We start from the raw sequence: 19,762 nt of genomic DNA, 5'->3' as shown, positions 1-19,762 counted from the left end.
AGATATGGGTGAGGCAACTTATGTGATAGGAATAGAAATATTTCGAGATCGATCACGTGGGTTGTTATGATTGTCTCAAAAACAGTATATTGAAAGAGTTTTAGAGAGATTTGGCATGGAGAACTGTTCAGCTAGTGTTGCTCCACTTCAAAAAGGGGATAAGTTTAGTATCATGCAATGCCCTCAAAATGAATGGGAACATAAACAGATGAAAAGAATTCCTTATGCTTCTGCTGTAGGAAGCTTGATGTATGCACAGACATGCACTAGGCCAGACATCAGTTTTGCAGTTGGTATGCTGGGCAGATACCAAAGCAATCCTGGAATGGATCATTGGAAAGCTGTGAAGAAAGTGATGAGGTACTTGCGAGGAACAAAAGATAATATGCTTACTTTTAAAAGGTCTGATCATTTAGAAGTGATTGGCTACTCCGATTCAGACTTTGCCGGATGTGTTGATAGTAGAAAATCAACTTTTGGTTATCTATTTTTATTAGTTGGAGGAGCAATTTCATGGAAAAGTGCAAAGCAGACCATCATTGCTTCATCCACAATGGAAGCTGAATTTGTGGCATGCTTTGAGGCCACAATTCATGGTTTATGGTTGCGAAACTTTATTTCTGGACTTGGAATTGTCGACACTATTGCCAAGCCGCTGAAAATTTATTGTGATAATTTTGCAGCTGTCTTTTTCTCCAAGAACGACAGATATTCTAATGGTGCTAAGCATATGGAGCTTAAATATTTTGCCGTTAAGGAAGAAGTTCAGAAACAACGAGTGTCTATAGAACATATTACTACAACGCTTATGATTGCAGATCCATTAACAAAAGGGTTACCACCAAAGACCTTTAAGGAACACGTTAACAAAATGGGTCTTGCTTGTAACCTATTGTGCCCGTAATGTTTATGGATTACATAATGTTTGTTTATGTTATTAGACACTTTTAAGATCTCATTAAATATGTTTCTGATTTTTCTTGTTTATCCATTTTGTACGTACATATAAGATTGGATGAATGACAACAGGAATAGTCTTTGACAAAAGACATTTTCGTTGGACCATTTTGGACACTTTTTATTTATGAACCATGATTGAACAAGTTGCTAGTGTTGTGGTACATGGAAGGGACTATGTCGCGTTTTGATATACAACCACCATGACTCATACTAGTAGGTTGTTTGATTATGGTATTTATGCTTACCAAATTGAAGGATGGATTAATTTTTTGCGCGCCTAATGTTAACCTTATCGAGTCTAAAATAGTATTAGTCATATGGGCCAAGTGGGAGAATGTAAGAATTTAATGTCCCACATGACCTGGCACATAAGACAACTTATTAGACTCAATCCTAATGTTGGTTAATTAATCCTCCTTTATTAATTGTTGGTTAATGGTTAATTAATACACCTTAATAAATTGTTGGTTAATTAACTACGAGAAGTTAATGTTTCTTATTAATTAATTCTAACTTTGATGGAAAGTAGAATTAATGGTGATAAAAGAACAAAGGAAACCGGTCCTCTCTCTACCCTATAAATATGTACAATATCTATCAGTTTTGTATATCTTAAGAGGGTCAAGTGAGAGAAACTATTTCCTAGTGTTTGAGCTTTGAAGAAGACTTTTATTGCTATGGATTTTGGTATGTTTCTTTTATTCTATTAATTGTGAAAAAAATCATGATAGTTAAGATCTTGGAAGTTATAAATATTATGTACATTACATTTAACAAAATACTCTATTATTAAGTGACGTAGCTAGAAGCGATAAACATGAAAGAGAAATTGTGTTCTCAATGCACAAAATCAACACACACGTTGATAGAGAAAATTAATAATATTATTGATGGCAAATACTAAACTATATATTCCATTATGATTGCTTCTAATTTATAATGAAACCCTAAAACTACAAAAGGATAAAATATTCTAGGAATGAAAATAAAACAAAAGAAACAAATTAAGGAAATACTTGGTAGCTACATAGGCTAAAATATGGAAAGATCCTAAAGCTATGAAAGAGTAAAATCTTCTAACAAAGGAAATAAACAACGAAGGAAAAATATAATAGCTATGATAATTCTTGATGACTTCATCAATCTAAATATCAGAATCTTCTAGAAGAGGAATCAGGAAATTTAGTAAAAGTTACTATGCTAAATATCTTTCAAATCACAATCAGTCTATAGTCTCTTCTTTCCTTCTTGAACGACATCTGGTAGTTGTCCATTTCATTTCTTGCTTAAATCTTCTTGATTTGATATATTAATATGATATCTGTAATGGATGTAAAAGAATCAATCATGTCACCAGATCATAGACCAATTAATTAATTTTCCACTCATGCCCTTTGGTCATTTCTCAGTCTTCATGGACCCAGCCAATAGGCTTTTCCTTTTGTACTTCCACTGCTGGATATTAGTTGTCCTCATTTCCACTTGGTGCCGACAATATAGAATGTCCCGCTTAAAGTAGTTTACTTGTCGAAACCTAATGTTTAGTTATGAAAATAAAACCTTTTCATCCCGACTAGCTAAGAACCCTCTGGTAAAGCTCTTTGTCCGACAGTAAGATTGTTCCTGAATAAGCCCGTTTGTTAACAATCCTGATGTAAAGTCATGCCCCATCAGTAATAAGAGCATCTTGGGAATAAGATGAAATTCTTGTCCTACATTAGTCACCCCTACTAATACAAAACTCATCCTTGATTTTTCTTGGGAATATGGTTGTTCCTCTGAAAGTTGATTCTTGAAAAGATATTCGCTATGTTCCTCTGTCGCCTGAGTGATTTGCACCAACTGTACGTGTTGTTCAAGAGGTGGTGGATAATCTTCAATTGACTCGGTAAATGGCTCACAATGTTGCGGTTGCACATGTTGTAATTTTCCATATTTCACGACAATGCCCACATCAGTCCGAAGAGGAAAGTATTGCGCCTTTTGTCATCCATTCTTCGCCCCCACTTCAAAAAAATCCATCCACGAGTTTCCATTCATGTATAAGGGCTTATCCAGGGGATGGGACTTGAGCAATTCACCAATGTTGTACACACTTGTTCCCCTTCAATCTACTATTGGCTTCAATTGGGAATTGGAATTTGTGCCTCTGTATCAGCATTGTATTACTTTTTAAATGGACGTTAGCCTTGACGAGCTCGTAATTGAACCTCATAAGCAACGCGTTTTTTTGCTTCCATTTAACCCTCATATTGACAAAGTGAGAGGGACATCCTCATCTCCTTTGATTGGTAAACCATGTGTGGCCAAGGGCCACATAGTTTGTGTTTTGTCTCTTTGTTGTGGGGCAAGTGGCAATTGTTGTAAAACACAAGTGACATGCCAATCTTTATTAGATTTGGAAAACTCACCTCCAACGTAGTCATCATGATTTTTAGTTTGAATCCTGTTAACTTCTCCACGCGAATCTACATCCTCTTTTGTCGCAATTATGATCACGGTGCCTTTTTGCATTTTGTTCTTCTTGCCTCCTTCTGCGGTGCTTCCTCTGAAATTTTCTCATTGTTGGCTTTCTTTGATTTTTCCATTGTCTTTAATGGGAACCACTACCTCCTCCACTGCAACTGGTATTGGGTGCACGCCAGTGGGGCTATCGTCGTCAACGCCCTTGCTTTGAGGTGGTTCAATTGGGTTGGTTGGGAAGTAGCTGCTAATTCTGTCTCTTGGAACTCGGTTGGTAGGCAATAATTGTTGCTGAGGTGGTGGTGAATGGGCTACTATTGGCCTTTTTGGCAAACTAGATGATTGTGATAGCGTGAATTTCTGCGCCAATCGTAACTCCTTCTTCATGGTCAAATTAACAGCTTGTGGTGTAGGACCACGACCAACAACCGATCGGTCACGAGTCATCTCATCAGCGCAATTTCAATTGTGATAGTGATGCCTTTTTCCATTGAGCCCAAGCTGAGCAATGTTTTGTTGTATCTCTCGCAACTCGTGTTCAATACGATCAAACCGCTAATCATGAGTACGAATGGTTGCCCAAAGGGCCTGCACTCCATGTTCTTTGTCATTGGAGTGGTTGCTTACGTTTTCGTCGTTTACCATCAAGTCAAGATAGTCAAGGCTTTGATACCAATTGACGTAGCGAGAAGCGATAAACGTGAAAGAGAAACTGTGTTCTCAATCTACAAAATCAACACACACGTTGATAGAGAAAATTGATAATATTATTGATCGCAAAAACTGAACTATTTATTCCATTACAGTTGCTCCTATTTTATAATGAAACCCTAAAACTATTAAAGGATTAAATATTCCATGAATGAAAATAAAACAAAAGAAACAAACTATGAAAATACTTGGTGGCTACATAAGCCGAAATATAGAAAGATCTTAAAGCTACTAAAGAGTAAAATCTTCTAAGAAAGGAAATAAACAGGGAAGGGAAAATATAATAACTAAGATAATTATTAATGACTACGTCAATCTAAATATCAAAATTTTCTAGAAGGGGAATCGGGAAATTTAGTAAAAGTTAAGGGTAATTACCTTTTCCCACCATGAACTACCAAAAATTGCGCGATGCCCCCATGAACTACCAACTCAACCAAAAATGAGCATCCAACTACCGCAATTACATGTTTTGCCCATTTCTGTTAGCCTAACTCGTGAAAATACTTAAATACCCTCGCTCAATTTTAAAAATGACCTAAATGCCCTCAACTTTAAAAAAAAAAACAAAAACAAAAACAAAGGAAAAGGGGTGCTGCCGGAGGGGGTGGCTGCCACCCCCTTTTCTTTTCTTCTTTTTTTTTTTTTTTTTTTTTTTTTAAATATATTAGTTTTAGTATTTTTATTAATAAATTTAGACCAAATTAATAAACCAATTTTATTTTTTTTATCAATTGAGAGCATTTTTGTCTTTTAATCAAAATTAACGTCCAAAATTGGCATATTTCGTCCATGTTAACGGGTCTAACTGATGGAAGGGGGCAAAATGTGTAAAGTTGATAGTTAGATGCTATTTTTTGGTCGAGTTGGTAGTTCATGAGGGCATCGCACATTTTTTGGTAGTTCATGGGGGAAAAGGTAATTATCCCTAAAAGTTATTATGCAGAATATCTTCCAAGTCACAATCTGTCAATAGTTTCTTCTTTCCTTCTTAAACGACATCTGGTGTTGTCCATTTCCTTTCTTGCTTAAATCTTCTTTATTTGGTATATTAATATTGAAAATAATTTATTGACTTCTAATTTAAACCAAGTGTGTGTTTGTGTACAAACAAATATCTTAAATGCGGAATTTAAATGAGACAAGATATTTGTTACGAAGTGGAAACTCTATGCAAAGAAAAAACCACTCCGGGTGTAACGCCCCACCTTTCACGTGACATTACGACATCATCAGAGTTATAAATTGGCAGCGGAATATTTTTTTTTTAATAATAACACATTAAGGCTTCTAACAAAAATACTTCAATATATATAGAAAGAGTGTAATTGAATAATTACACATTAAAAACATTATTTGTGCCATGTATGGCACAAATAATTTACAATCAAATCACTAAGAGTATCATTATTACAAATCAATAAATATATATATATATATATATATATATACATTAAAAACATTAATAAATAATTTACAATCAAATCACTCAGAGTATCATTATTACAAATCAATAAATATATATATATATATATATATATATCGTTTTCCAAATATAATAATAATAATGGACTAGACATAGTAGTCCACAAAAGTGGGAGGCATCCTAGCCTCAGCACTGCTATCAAGATCACCTAAAGGTCTAGACAATCCTGATACTCCCCTTCTTCGTAACCTGTGTTAATATATAATATAAAGAGAAACAATAATACAAAAATACCTAGTGAGTCCACTGCTTTCAATAATATGATGATCATTGATTTATTTAACAATAAACAATGCAACAATATGATGTAATGACAGTTTTATATGCACAGTCTCAATTATTTTCTTCTTGCACTCCTCTCATACCAGGGCCATTAAATCCTTGTTCGTTTAAGCGGCTAATTATTAGAGCACAGACTCCCTTACCATGTTTTCTTAGCTTTTCCGTACTAGTAGTCAAACTAGTATACTTAATACATTGGTCATCTCGACAACCAAGTACATTGACCATCCCGACTGTCAATTAAGTAGCCATAACTTGCCTAGCACATTCACCATCACAACAGCCAACTTGTACTTATTATTGTTTTTCGCATAAGCGGTATGCCTATACATTGGTCATCCTAACAACCAACTTGTTATTAAACCTGCATAATTTTCACAACAATATGCAATATATTATTCCTATTCATATAATTAAATAAAGCAGAAATCACAACATTATAGAAAACAACCACATATGATCTTCAGTGAGTAAGAAATACTCACTGTTATTCTCCGTAGTCTCTTAGCTCTGCAATAAATCCATCCACACAATAATATGTATATCAATTATTGAAAAATGGAATTGATTTCTAAAAAAAATAACAAGTGTGTGCTATAGTGTGCAACAAAATATCACAATGCGGAGTTAAAAGAGACAGATATTTTGTTGACGAAGTGAAAACTCAATTATGAGAAAAACCATTCCGGGACAGCCAAACCCAGGATATCCACTATTCAAAAGACAAAGCTAGATACAAAGTAGTAACACTCACATACCCCCTGATGCAGTGGTCGTACCTTGCTCTCTAACGTGTAACCCAACACGAACGCTTCCCAACCAGGTCTCCTACCTGAAGGGGTCTTCAATGGAATCCTTTATCTTAAGGCCGTCCCCTAAGATAAACTTCAGTTGTAGCGTAGCAACAACACACTTGCAATGGCTTGAGAGAGAACAAATCAGCTCCGAAAAATAACTCTCTAAGCTCTGAAGGAATTCAATACCGAATTCTTGCAGTTCTCAATGCCCAGGGGCCTCTATTTATAGGCTGAGGGTTCAAATGGGCGACTGCTGTAATATGTATGGACGCCGTCCAGACAGTGAACCTGAGCCATCCAGACGGACAACTATGCGACAGAATTTCTGAGATTTTCGCTGAAAATCTTTCCTATTTGAGAGCCGCGTCCAGACGGTGAGGCACTGTCGTTCGGACGGTCGCACGTCCGCTGCAAGTAATTTCCATATAAGGTTTCAAGCGTCCGGACCAAGGGGGATGGCCATCCGGACGGTTGATCTTCAACACGCAATTTCCATATCTGTTTAGCGCGCTTCCGGACCATGATAGGCAGGTGTTCGGACGGTTGAAGTTGACTACGCAATTTCCTTATCAGATGCACGCGCAACCGAACCATGCTAACAGACGTCCGGACGGTTGTATTTGAATTACGATTCTTGCCTTAAGGAGAAGCGCGTCCGGACGGGAATCCACTTCGTCCGGACGGTTGCATCAATCTTCCCTTATTTGAACTTTGGAATGAAAATCTAAAGTTGATCGATCACTGGAAGTCATCCGGACAGGCTGCTGAGACGTCCGCAAGCTGGAACAGAAGCTTCTCAATGCAGTGAAGGGTCCGGACGAAAATCCACGTCGTCCGGACATATGATGATTGGTCTGTCTGGGCGTCTGGACGGTATGGCACGTCGTCTGGACAGATGGAACAGTGGACAGATGAGCGTCCAGACGGGATGACACGTCGTTCGGATGGCTGGCAGGGAACCAATTTTTCTGACTTGTAGAATCTTCTGAAACACTTCTGAATAGCGGAATCCCTTGTAAAACAGCATCTTTACATACAAGTGATTTTGTCCAAACAGAATGAGGCCAATCACAAACTAACAATTATCTATCAAACAAATCATTGTTTATAGACTCTTATCTCTTTATATTTATTATTATGCATCACTTCATTATGTTTGAGAGATCAGTTATAACAATCTTAAAACTTTGGTTCATGATTTGATGACGAGGCTATTTGACCAATACCACCAAATATGGACCTAAAGGATTAAAATATATCATAAGGACAATAAGAGAAAATACGATCAACTCATGAAAGTCATGAGGACAATGAAGTATAAAAGGAAATATAAATACGATCAACTCATGAAAGTCATAAGGACAATGAAATGTAAAAGAAAATATAAATACGATCAACTCATGAAAGTCATAAGGACAATGAAATGTAAAAGAAAATATAAATACGATCAACTCATGAAAGTCATGAGGACAATGAAATATAAAAGGAAATATAAATACGATTAACTCATGAAAGTCATAAGGACAATGAAATGTAAAAGAAAATATAAATACGATCAACTCATGAAAATTATGAGGATATTGAAATGTAAAAGAAAATATAAATACGATCAACTCATGAAAATCATGAGGACAATGAAATGTAAAAGAAAATATAAATACGATCAACTCATGAAAATCATGAGGACATTGAAATATAAAAGGAAGTATAAATACAACCAACTCATGAAAGTCATGAGGACATTGAAATATAAAAGTAGTTTAAATTACTTTTTATTTTAATTCTTTTTATCTCATAAGCTTATTGGGTCTTTACACAACTCATAAAACAAGTAACATGGAAATTATATAAAATAAATTAAAGTCTTATTTAACAACTTACCAAAAAGTCCTTTCATTATCTATTTGAATTCAGGATTTCTGTCCAAATGGAGGGCAGCTTACTCCGACCTACTTTTCGATAGTCAAACCTACTCTGATTGACGTGCAATTTTGAGGGTAGATAGAAGACTTTAAGACAAACACTTTCTCTTTTTGATTCGACTCAATCCGAGTTCGTTATGACTCAGTTCTAGTCAGTCAAAGTTTATGGTTTTCTTTCTATTTTCTGGGTACTAGCCAAGCAAGAAGAGTAGAGAGGGGGAGCTTAGAGGACTTCTTCTCTCTTGGCTGTGTGTGTGAAGCTTGATGGGTATCGCATCCTTCTACCTTGGTTCTATTTATAAGAGAATGAATGATTAGGATCAAGTAGACACATTTTGATCAAATGGATGGGAGTTGATGCATCTTAGTCTTATTTCCAAGGCACATGGTTTCATCATTACTAAGGTAGTGCATTCTAGATGTGGGATGTGGGCAACACTTGTGGTGATGAGTGCACAAATCAGAGGAAGTGGGTGACGAGTTGTCCAACCAAAGTGGGTGAAAGTATTAAATAATGCTATATATGAATTTTCGTCCAAAATAGAGGTACTATGCTTTGGGGGTGTTTTCTCATCCTTAACGAAGTCCAAAAATTATGAAATTCGGAAGGTAGCTATAGGACTTCAAGACAAGTGTCCCAGATTTTGAATCGATCAAAACAGAGTTTGTTTGACCCTGTTTCCGTCATTCCAAAGTTTAAGGTCTGTTTAATGAATTGAAACTATAAACATTTTTTAATCAATGAATATTTATTTTCATAAATATTTTTATTTATTCTTTTGCCTTATTATTAGGTCTTAAATCTAATTTAAGAAATTAAATCTTATGTCTTAAAATCTGGGGCGCTACACCGGGGCAGCCAAACCTAGGAAATCCACTATCCAAAAACAAAGCTAGTTATAAGACATATGTACTCACATAACCCTATGCAGTAGTCATACCTTTAACTCTGACGTGTAACCCAACACGAACGCTTCCCAACCCGATCTTTCACCTGAAGGGGTTTTTGATGCATTTCTTTACCCTAGGGCCGACCCCTAAGATAGGCACGAACAATTAATCACATACCGGCAACGGCTTGAGAGCTAGCGGATCTTCGATTCTCCCTAAACACCCTCTCAAAGCACTATGGAATTCACCACCAAATTCTGTACAAAACACTAGCGTAGAGCCTTCTATTTATAGGCTTCAAGAGACCTCAAAAACTGTTAAGATTCAGACTCTGGCTGGCGAGCGTCCAAACGGAAGTTAGCCACGTCCGGACGGTTTTCTGCGATATCCTTTCAAAAACAGCATAATTCTATCTTTATCAGGTTCACGTCTGGACGGTCTTCGCTAAAATCCTTTTCGAGTTCGAACGGAACTCTGGAATATTTTGAACTACTGGACATCGCCCGGACGTGTTGCCACGTCGTCCGGATGGCTTGCAGAGACTTCCCAAATAGTGTTGACTTCTGAAAACAGACTCCTTGTTGAATACTGATTGACCTAGCGTCCGGACGGTGTTGCTCTGACGTCCGGAAGTCTTCAATGTTTATCTGTAAGACACTGCGGGGTGTCTGGACGCCTTTAAAGGCCCGTCCGGACGGTTGCACAAGAACTGGTTGTTTTTGTCTTGGGTTTTGCAAGAACTCTTCATGGACATCTTTAAGCAGCTTGTGATCAGTTATCGTCTTTGATTTGATCATTGTCTGAATAACATGAAGATTCTGAATTGAAAACTGACCATCCTATTAAAACACAACCATTACATAAAGTGTTTTTGTTTTATCAAGAATGTAGCCAATAAAATACTAACAAACTCCCCATTTGGCCATTCTGGGACAAAAACACTTGACCGGTTTGGAAACACATTTTCTCTCGAAATACCAAATACAACCAAAACATACTCCCCCTTTTTGTCACACAATGACAAAGGGTAAACAAAGTATTAATTAAAACCATAAGTGTTTAAGAATTACACAAAGTGTCAGCATAAATTTAAAATTGTTCTAAAAATAGGACAAGAACAACAAAAAATAATAACTCAATCATCATCATCATTCAGCTTTGGATGATGATATTTCAGGCATTCTCTGATGTCGATCTGGCTCTGCTCGACACGCTCCCCGATAAGATTGACTTCCCGCTGAAGAGCTGACATGGAAGTCATGAGCTGTGCAAAAGCAGCCTCAATGTCAAAAGAAGGAGGTACAGCCTGAGAAGATGATAATGCAACTGCTGTGGGGAGATCTAGTGGAGGCTGAGGAACAGTGCCTTGAGCCTCGTGTCGCAACTGGCATTGGACTTCATGAGAGTCTATATGCCAAGAGGATTTGGGATCTGTGAGCGGGGCTCCGAGTCTGAAATATCTGGCATGACCTGAAGGCAGATTTGAGTGATCAGACACCCAAACGACAGACTCGTGTTCTTCTCATCTCGAACCTCGAGCATAGTGTGCAAGATGTGCTTGCACATGCAAAATAGAGTCTGCATCACGATGGCATAGAGAAGGGTGGCCTTCTTGAGGGTAAGCTCACTCCGCGCGAGCTTGAGGCCAAAGGTTTGTGACAACAACCTTTGTTAAGAATCGGTGCATAGGAGCAAAGGCACAGATGTTGATCTGGGAGTGGGACTTGTCCTCGCCCTGTCGTCTCATCCCAAAGAACTCATGTAAGAACTCAATGCTGGGAGCCTCCTTAGGAAAAGGAACTCCGGAGACTAGTAGAACAGGGACTCCGATCACAGAACTGATAAGCTGGGGGTCTATCAAAATTGTCTGGCCTCTGACCATAGTCTGCATGATCAGTCCTCTGTCATCATCCTGAATGATGATCATGAGGCCATAAAATTCTCGCACCAGTCTGGGAAATGCCTGGCAGGCACAATTGTACAGATACTCCCAGTTGTTTTCCAATAGCATCTGAGTGATGGGAAGCAGAATTGGGTCTCTCAGATCTGCATGAAGAAGATTCTGCTCAGATAGGACCTGTCGGGATTGCATGCGGTGCAACCGGTTAGCAACTGATTCCTCAATTCTTTGCCTGACTTGGGAATGAGAGTCTTCTGAAGACATAATTTCTTAACTAAAAAAAAACACAGACACAAATCCATGAAAGCATTAATTCATGTTAGTCCAAAAAAATTTGGGCATTATAACGGCTATAAAATGGACTATCCCAAAAATTACAACATCAAGAAACACAACCCAAACAACATTTAAACCAAATATGCAAAATCTCAACCCCAATAATAGGAATTTTTGAGCAATAATATATATTAAACTAAAAAAAAAAAAAAAAAAAAAAACTCAAAAACAAACTATTTTAAGCATGAAAACTTAAAAAAAAAATTAGTAAAAGAGTATAAATACATACCTGGGGAGGAGATAAAATCCAAAGACGACACGTGCACGAGAGAAATACGCATAAAAAGCATAAGGAAAATGCACAAGACGACAAAAAACACAAAAGGAGGGGAGAAAATGACGTGCGGCGCCAGGGAGAATGCGATTTAACCCTACAGGGTTCATCATCTAGACGGAACTTAAGTGACGTCCGGACACAGTGCCATGTAGAGGTCGCAAAAACACGCTCGTCCAGACAAGAAGAATGAACGTCCAGACGAATCAAACGTATCGTTCGGACAACCAGAAATACCGTCCGGACATACAGGATCACCGTCCGTCTGTCCCGAAAACACCGTTCGGACGCTTCACACAAAAAAATTTGAAAAAAGAGAGGAAATAGAGCAGAAAAATATTTCCTAAATAATTTCCAAAGCACACATGTATATAACACTGATATCTTAGTTCAATTAGCATTTTTTTTAAAAGAATATAATTGAGAGTTAAGTTTTAATCACCACAAGAATTTCCCTGCAGAAGGACATTTTTCAATAGAAAACTTAACTCATGCAATGCGTGTGTGTGTGACGGCTTTCTCAATAAGGTATGAAGTATGCTGATATGACTTAAAACACCCAGATTTTTCAAAGAAGAGAGAAAATTAATGTTAGATCAGTCAATAGTCAAACCTTATTATGCTAGGGCCTAGTTACCTTCATCTGATACACTCCCCCTAAGCTGCAGCACTTTTCCTTTACTATGTCATTTAGTGATCGTCTATTTTCGCAATGATGTGGTCACTGACTGTTTCTTCAAAGACAAGATCAAGAACTGATTTAGCATAATCAATGGATCTTTTTATGAATCCATTTTTATTCAGTTTTGAATGCCTTTTATCACTTGGTACTGCAACCTAGAAAGAATGCCAGAATTTATGGGTTCTTGGTTCAACTAGCGAGTTGGTCAATTTGACCATCTTGCCAAAACAAAATCTCTCCCATTTAATAAAAATCCAAAAGCTAAAAGTCAGAGGAGAGACACAAATACCTTAGGGGAGCCTTGGATAGTGCACATTTTTTCATCGCATGAGAAAAGCAACTATCTAGAATTAAGATGCACAGGAAAACTTCACAAATATCAGACATAAACTCTCAATCATATATAAGCATACTCAATTAATGCACAATGAACTAAGATATCAGGCAAAAACACATACAATATCTGAAAAGCATCTCTAAAAAAAATAAAAATTCTGCATCTTCTCCCCAAATTTTTTTTTTTTTTTTTTTTTTGTTGAAAACATTAAAATAGAAAAACAGGAAAAACATGCTTACACAGAGAAGAGGACAGTTTAGTCCAAGCATGTAAGATAAGAGCAAACCTGACCTCAAGGAGAGAGGTTTGACTATATCAAGACAGAAAAGCAATGACATGCTTTCTCTGTCATCCCTAGAATGTACCTGTAGAAAATTCTCAAAGTAACCAAGAGAAAATCTAGGGATAGAAAAGGTGGTTCCTTAAACAGAATGCAAGGCAAAAATAGGATATATAAGATATGACAATCAATGCAATGCAAACATACCTGGTATGTACTAGGATTTAGGAACCAAAATCCTAGGCATGGTGAGATTGCACCTATACTAGGTGAGTCTACTCCCCCTCAAGGGGTAAATGGTCTCATCCTTTCTAACCCAACCCTGGTGTACCTGTGGTAGATGTGATCGGGTATTGCTCATACTGTCCAATATCCTCAGCATCCCTTGTAACAAGCTCAGCAACCTTTCATAGGCATTGTTGCTATTGGGCTTTTACGGCTTTTTCTTGTAGTGCCTTGATGTGTTCTTTGGAACAGACCACTGTTGTTGCCACTGATACCATGGAACCTGATGTCCTGCTGAAGGTAGAGTACCTGATGTGGTCTTAGTAGGCAACTTCCTCTGTGCCTTCTTCTTTTGAGCTTGGAGTTGTGGACATTTGGGTCGGATGTGACCGGTGATGCCGCTGTGATGACAGGTGGGCAGGCTTCTTTTGTTGGAATGCTGCTTGACTTTTTCTACAGAAATATGGTTAGCATTCTTACAAACAATATTGCCCTTATCTTTTATATGTCTCCTATGTGGACGGACATATTTTGATGAGGAAGAATCTTCAACTTCACTTTTCCTCAGAGCATCTTACTTAATCCAAGGCCTGTGGGATTTCAACAAATAACAATTTGGCCTAATATAACCAATCTTTCCACAATTATGACACTTAGGAATAAACTTGCCTTGTATTCCTGATTCCTTGGAGTTAGGCATCACGTGATTAGTTAAGCAAGAATTATCTAAACAAGCTGTATCTTCTATCACAGGCTTAATATCAATAGAATCTAATTCAGAATCAGAAGCATGTGAAGTAGAAGTACTTAAATCATTAACAATTAAATTAGGCTTGTTAGAAATATTTGTATGAATACAAAGCATACTTTTCAAATTATTACTAGAGAATTTTTCCAAGAGATCCTCTGATTCTTTTAATTTATTCTCTAGTGCATCAACAATATTAAAAAGCATGGTATTCTCATATTTCAAAGAGTCAATCAAAACATGTGATTCAGATAATTGTAAAAACAAAGACTCTTTTTCTTGCTTAATTTTCTTGAGTTCTCTATTGGATTTCTTAAAGAGTTTACCTATCAAAAGGGTATCTTTAGAGAAATCATAAAAATCATCTTCAGATAACTCAGGAGGATTTATGTTATAAGAAGTCATGGATCACACTCAAAAAATAAATCTAAAACACAAGTGTAACTTGCTCTGATACCAATTCAAAATAATTTATTGACTTCTAATTTAAACCAAGTGTGTGTTTGTGTGCAAACAAATATCTTAAATGCGGAATTTAAATGAGACAAGATATTTGTTACGAAGTGGAAACTCTATGAAGAAAAAAAAACCACTTCGGGGCAGCTAAACCCAGGAAATCCACTATCCAAAAACAAAGCTAGTTACAAGACACACGTACTCACATAACCCTATACAGTAGTCATACCTTTAACTCTGACGTGTAGCCCAACACGAACGCTTTCCAACCAGATCTTCCACCTGAAGGGGTTTTTGATAGATTCCTTTACCCTAGGGCCGACCCCTAAGATAGACTTCACACGAATAACTAAGCACACACCGACAACGGCTTGAGAGCTAGCGGATCTTCGATTCTCCCTAAACACCATCTCAAAGCACTATGGAATTCACCACCAAATTCTGTACAAAACACTAGCGTAGAGCCTTCTATTTATAGGCTTCAAGAGACCTAAAAAACTGCTAAGATTCAGACTCTGGCTGGCGAGCGTCCGAACGAAAGTTAACCACGTCCGGACGGTTTTCTGCGATATCCTTTCAAAAATAGCGTAATTCTATCTTTATCAGGTTCACTTCCGGATGGCTTGACCGAGCGTCCGGACGGTCTTCGCTAAAATCCTTTCCTCGCTCAAATGGAACTATGGAATATTCTGAACTATTGGACATCGTCCGGACCTGTTGCCACATCGTCCAGACGGCTTACAGAGACTTCCCAAACAGTGTCGACTTCTGAAAACAGACTCCTTGTTGAATACTGATTGACCTAGCGTCCGGACAGTGTTGCTCTGACATCTGGACATCTTTAATGTTTATCTGTAAGACACTGCGGGGCGTCCGGACGCCTTCAAAGGCCCGTCAGGACGGTTGCACAGGAACCGATTGTTTTTGTCTTGGATTTTGCAAGGATTCTTCATGGACATCTTTAAGCAGCTTGTGATCAGTTATTGTCTTTGATTTGATCATTGTTTGAATAACATGAAGATTTTGAATTGAAAACCGACCATCCTGTTAAAACGCAACCATTACATAAAGTGTTTTTGTTTTATCCAGAATGTAGCTAATAAAATATTAACAAATATGATATATGTTATGGATGTAAAAGAATCAATATCGTCACCACATCATTAGCCAATTAATTAATTCTCGGCGGTACTAAAAGTCTTGCTGGTAATTTCCCACTCATGCCCCTCGGTCGTTTCTTAGTCTTCATCGACCCGGCCAGTAGCCTTTTCCTTTTGTACTTCCACCGCCAGATATTAGTTGTCGTCATGTCCACTTGGTGTCAACGATACAAAATGTCCTGTTTAAAGTAGTTTACTCGTCGAAACTTAATGTTTGGTTCAGACAATAAAACATTTTCATCTCGGCTTGCTAAGAACCCTTCGGTAAAGCTCTTTGTCCGACGGTAAGATTGTTCATGAATAAGCCCGTTTGTGAACAATCCCGATGTCAAATCGAGCCCCCTCAGTAATAAGAGCATCTTGGGAATAAGATGAAATTCTTGCCCTACTCCTACATCATTAAGAGTAGTTATGATGCCTTTGGTGATAATTCTAATTCCCAAACACATGACAAGATGAGGACTTTTGAAGAATTAGTATCGCTCACTTCAGGAAACGTGGAACATTGCATAGATGTGATGAAAAATATTAGTAAGTTAATAGAGATAGTATTGTTGTGCTGCTTTTTTCCATTCATTTTTTTTTCTATGATTCTCCCTCTTTCGCATCTATTCTGCATACAATCTAACTTAAATTATTTGGGAATACTTGATGGTAGTGGCATGCCAAAAGCTCAATGCTCTGCTGGCAAGAGGTACTTGAAGCTATATCTTATTTTTTTTGTTGAGGTGATGACTATGTTTTTGGTAGCTCTTATTTAATAGTGAAAATCCGGTGGTCCATGTCCAGACATGTGGGACGATGATGGTCTATAAATGTAACTTGTAATGAACAATATGTATGGTTGTTTTGCTGTATCTATGCACAAGCTTGGATTATGGAGGAAGGGGTTGTGTTGTACATTTTGCCTTGGATTTTAATCCTCAATATACAAAATTTACCTTCCTTTATGTTTCTTTGCATGATAATTCACTTGTGTTCTTGCTCAAGATTTGTAGAATCTTGTAACAACATGGATGATAAATTGTTTTAAGCGTGAGGAATCATGGTACTACCAAAAGTATGCTAATTGCTTTACCATACACCATTTTGGTACAAGGGATTAGTACAACTTTGGTATAACTGACCAAGAGACACCAATTTGTTTTGGGGTCTAATGGCTCCATGTGGTAACCAATGTGTGATTCACTTACAAACTCACATAACAATTCGCTCAATTAAGCAACCAAATAACAAGATTACCATTACGAATCATTCTTCATGTGGACAACAAAACAATAAACAATTCCGAAGATACCCCATTTTACATCCTTAAGGTCCAAGAAATAACATTACAGCTGATTACAACAAATAACACTAACCCAATAGCTTATACATAGAACAAAAAGCAATCATGCTCATATACAATCATGAACAATTTTATTTGTTGCTACTACAAGGACACGTGATCTAAAATGAATACATCAAAGCAAATAAAAGTGCAACAAATAATCCCCATGACACAAACAAAAGGACATTTCATTGCTTCTCTTTTTTTGCTTGTTTATAAAGTTCTTCTTCCATAGTCTTAATCCTCACCTTCATTTCGTATACAAGCTTGCCGCCACATTCACAAATGTAAGGTTCAAACCATTCAAAATACTTGCAATGTGGGCTTTTGCCGTATTGAGAGTATCCAAAGAGCCGTCTTCCCGGATTTTTCTCGGTCCATGAAGTCCTTAGATATGTTCTCATACCACAATAGCATTCCCACGACTCTTCCCTGTCATTTCCCGAGGATGACCAGTTCAACGACATCTAAAGCAACATACATAAATGACTTCAAATTAACATGGACAACATGTGATTCCCATAGTATGTAAAGTAGATATGTGTCAATAACCCAAAATAAATAAAAAGACATATTGTACCAAAACAAATTGTTTTGTTTTTCCTCAAACTGAATCAGAACCAAGCAAAATCATCAACACCATCTAGCAATCAGCTTATATAATATCAAAAGCTAATACCAAAATAAATCAAAAGAACTATTGTACCAAAACAAATTGGGTGTTTTCTTTTTCAAACCAAAACAGAACCAAGCAAAATCATTAACACCATTCAACAATCAAAACCAACAAAATCACTAACACCATCCAACAACAAACAAAACACTGATTTTTTTTTTTTCTCCTTAAACCAAATTAAAACTTGGCAAAAATTTCAAACAATATGATTCAATAATTTCAAAGAGAGAAAGAGAGTCACCGGCAATGGAGACGACATTGGTAGAGAAGAGAACACCGGTGGAGAGAGATAGAGAATAGATGTGAGATTTGTAACATGGAGAAACCTTATACCCATTAAAATGTTAGCTCAATGGAGAGAGAGAGAGAGAGTATCTAAAATGATTTCATCGGAGACAGATGCAGCAGCCAAATCTGCCGAAGACATGAAAACGGCTGCCACAGAGAGAGAGAGAGAGAGAGAGAGAGAGAGGGATGACCATCTCCTGGATGGCAATTGAGAGGTTGAAACTGGTTAGGAACCGTTCCAGAGGGAGAGAGGGTTTTCGCGTGGGGGGAAGGGGGGGAATTTGGAGAAATGAAAGCTTCCCCCCACACTGGTATCAATGTTTATATTATATATATATATATATATGCACTCGCTGCAAAAGGTTTAAGTATGAGGATATGGACAATAGTACGAGCAGTATATTCATTTATTAGTTGAGGCCAACCCAAACTGCCTAGAAAAATAACTTTCGAAGTATTAAAAAAAATAAATGAATAAATATATATATATATATATATATATATAGTTGCAAATGCAAATAATAATAATAATAAACTTTCGAGAAGTGTTTCAAGGGTGTAAGAAGATGGAATAAAATAGTCTTGGTGTTGGAGTATATGATAATGATTTAACACTTGGCATTGTCATTTCTATCGCCCATAAGAATGACTATGAATCTTAAATTGAGGAATAACTATTTCTCTCAAATAGTCATTTCCTTATGGGCCATGAGAATGACTATTCTACGGTTGTTTCATTATATATTCTTCTATTTTCTATTAAAAGAAAAAAAAACAAAAAACTATTCATTTTTCTAATAGAATAATTATTCCACGTGTAACCTATTAGTCTTAAGAACCACAAAGGAGGAAAAATTTAATAAAGAACATAGGAGCGATATGTTATGAGTAAGAGATATAATATATTTACAATTTCTATATAACTCTTATATAACTCCAACAACTATTTTTAAAATTAACCATTGGATATGTGTGACTTACATGTAGGAAAATAGATCCAATGGTTAGATTGAAAAAAAATTGTTAGGGATAAAATCAACCCTAGAGACACGTGGATTCAAAGACATCTCGGAGTTATGTCTCGGACATTTGTTCCGCCCAGCAAAGAAAGATCGTCTAGGTATAAAGACGTCTCGGACATATAAAGACGTCTCGGACATATAAAGACATCTCGGAGGTATAACGACGTCTCGGTCTTCACATTCCAGGCAACGGTATATCCCGAGATCTCCTAGTCTAGATTTAGCAAACATATCTCGGGTATTTGTGTCTCGGAGTAATAACGCTTCGGGGTAATATCGCCTCGGGGTAATAACGCCTCAGTGTAATATCGATTCAGCGCGACAACATCTTGGCCTTACACGAATCTGTTATGGTGCGGCGATACCCCAAGATCTCCAAGTCGGAGCGAACATATCTCGGGTATCATCACCTCGGAGGTTGGTTGCAGTGTGCCGCAGTTGTCTTAGAATGCGATGAGGATAGAATCCCAAAAGATCAAGGATAAACCACAATTCCATAATTAATGGGATAAGATAGTTATTGATACGGGATAAGA

Source organism: Alnus glutinosa, chromosome 9 (genome assembly GCF_958979055.1).
Source record: "Alnus glutinosa chromosome 9, dhAlnGlut1.1, whole genome shotgun sequence".
In the NCBI taxonomy this organism is placed as follows: domain Eukaryota; kingdom Viridiplantae; phylum Streptophyta; class Magnoliopsida; order Fagales; family Betulaceae; genus Alnus; species Alnus glutinosa.
Note: the sequence above shows the minus strand (reverse complement) of the source record.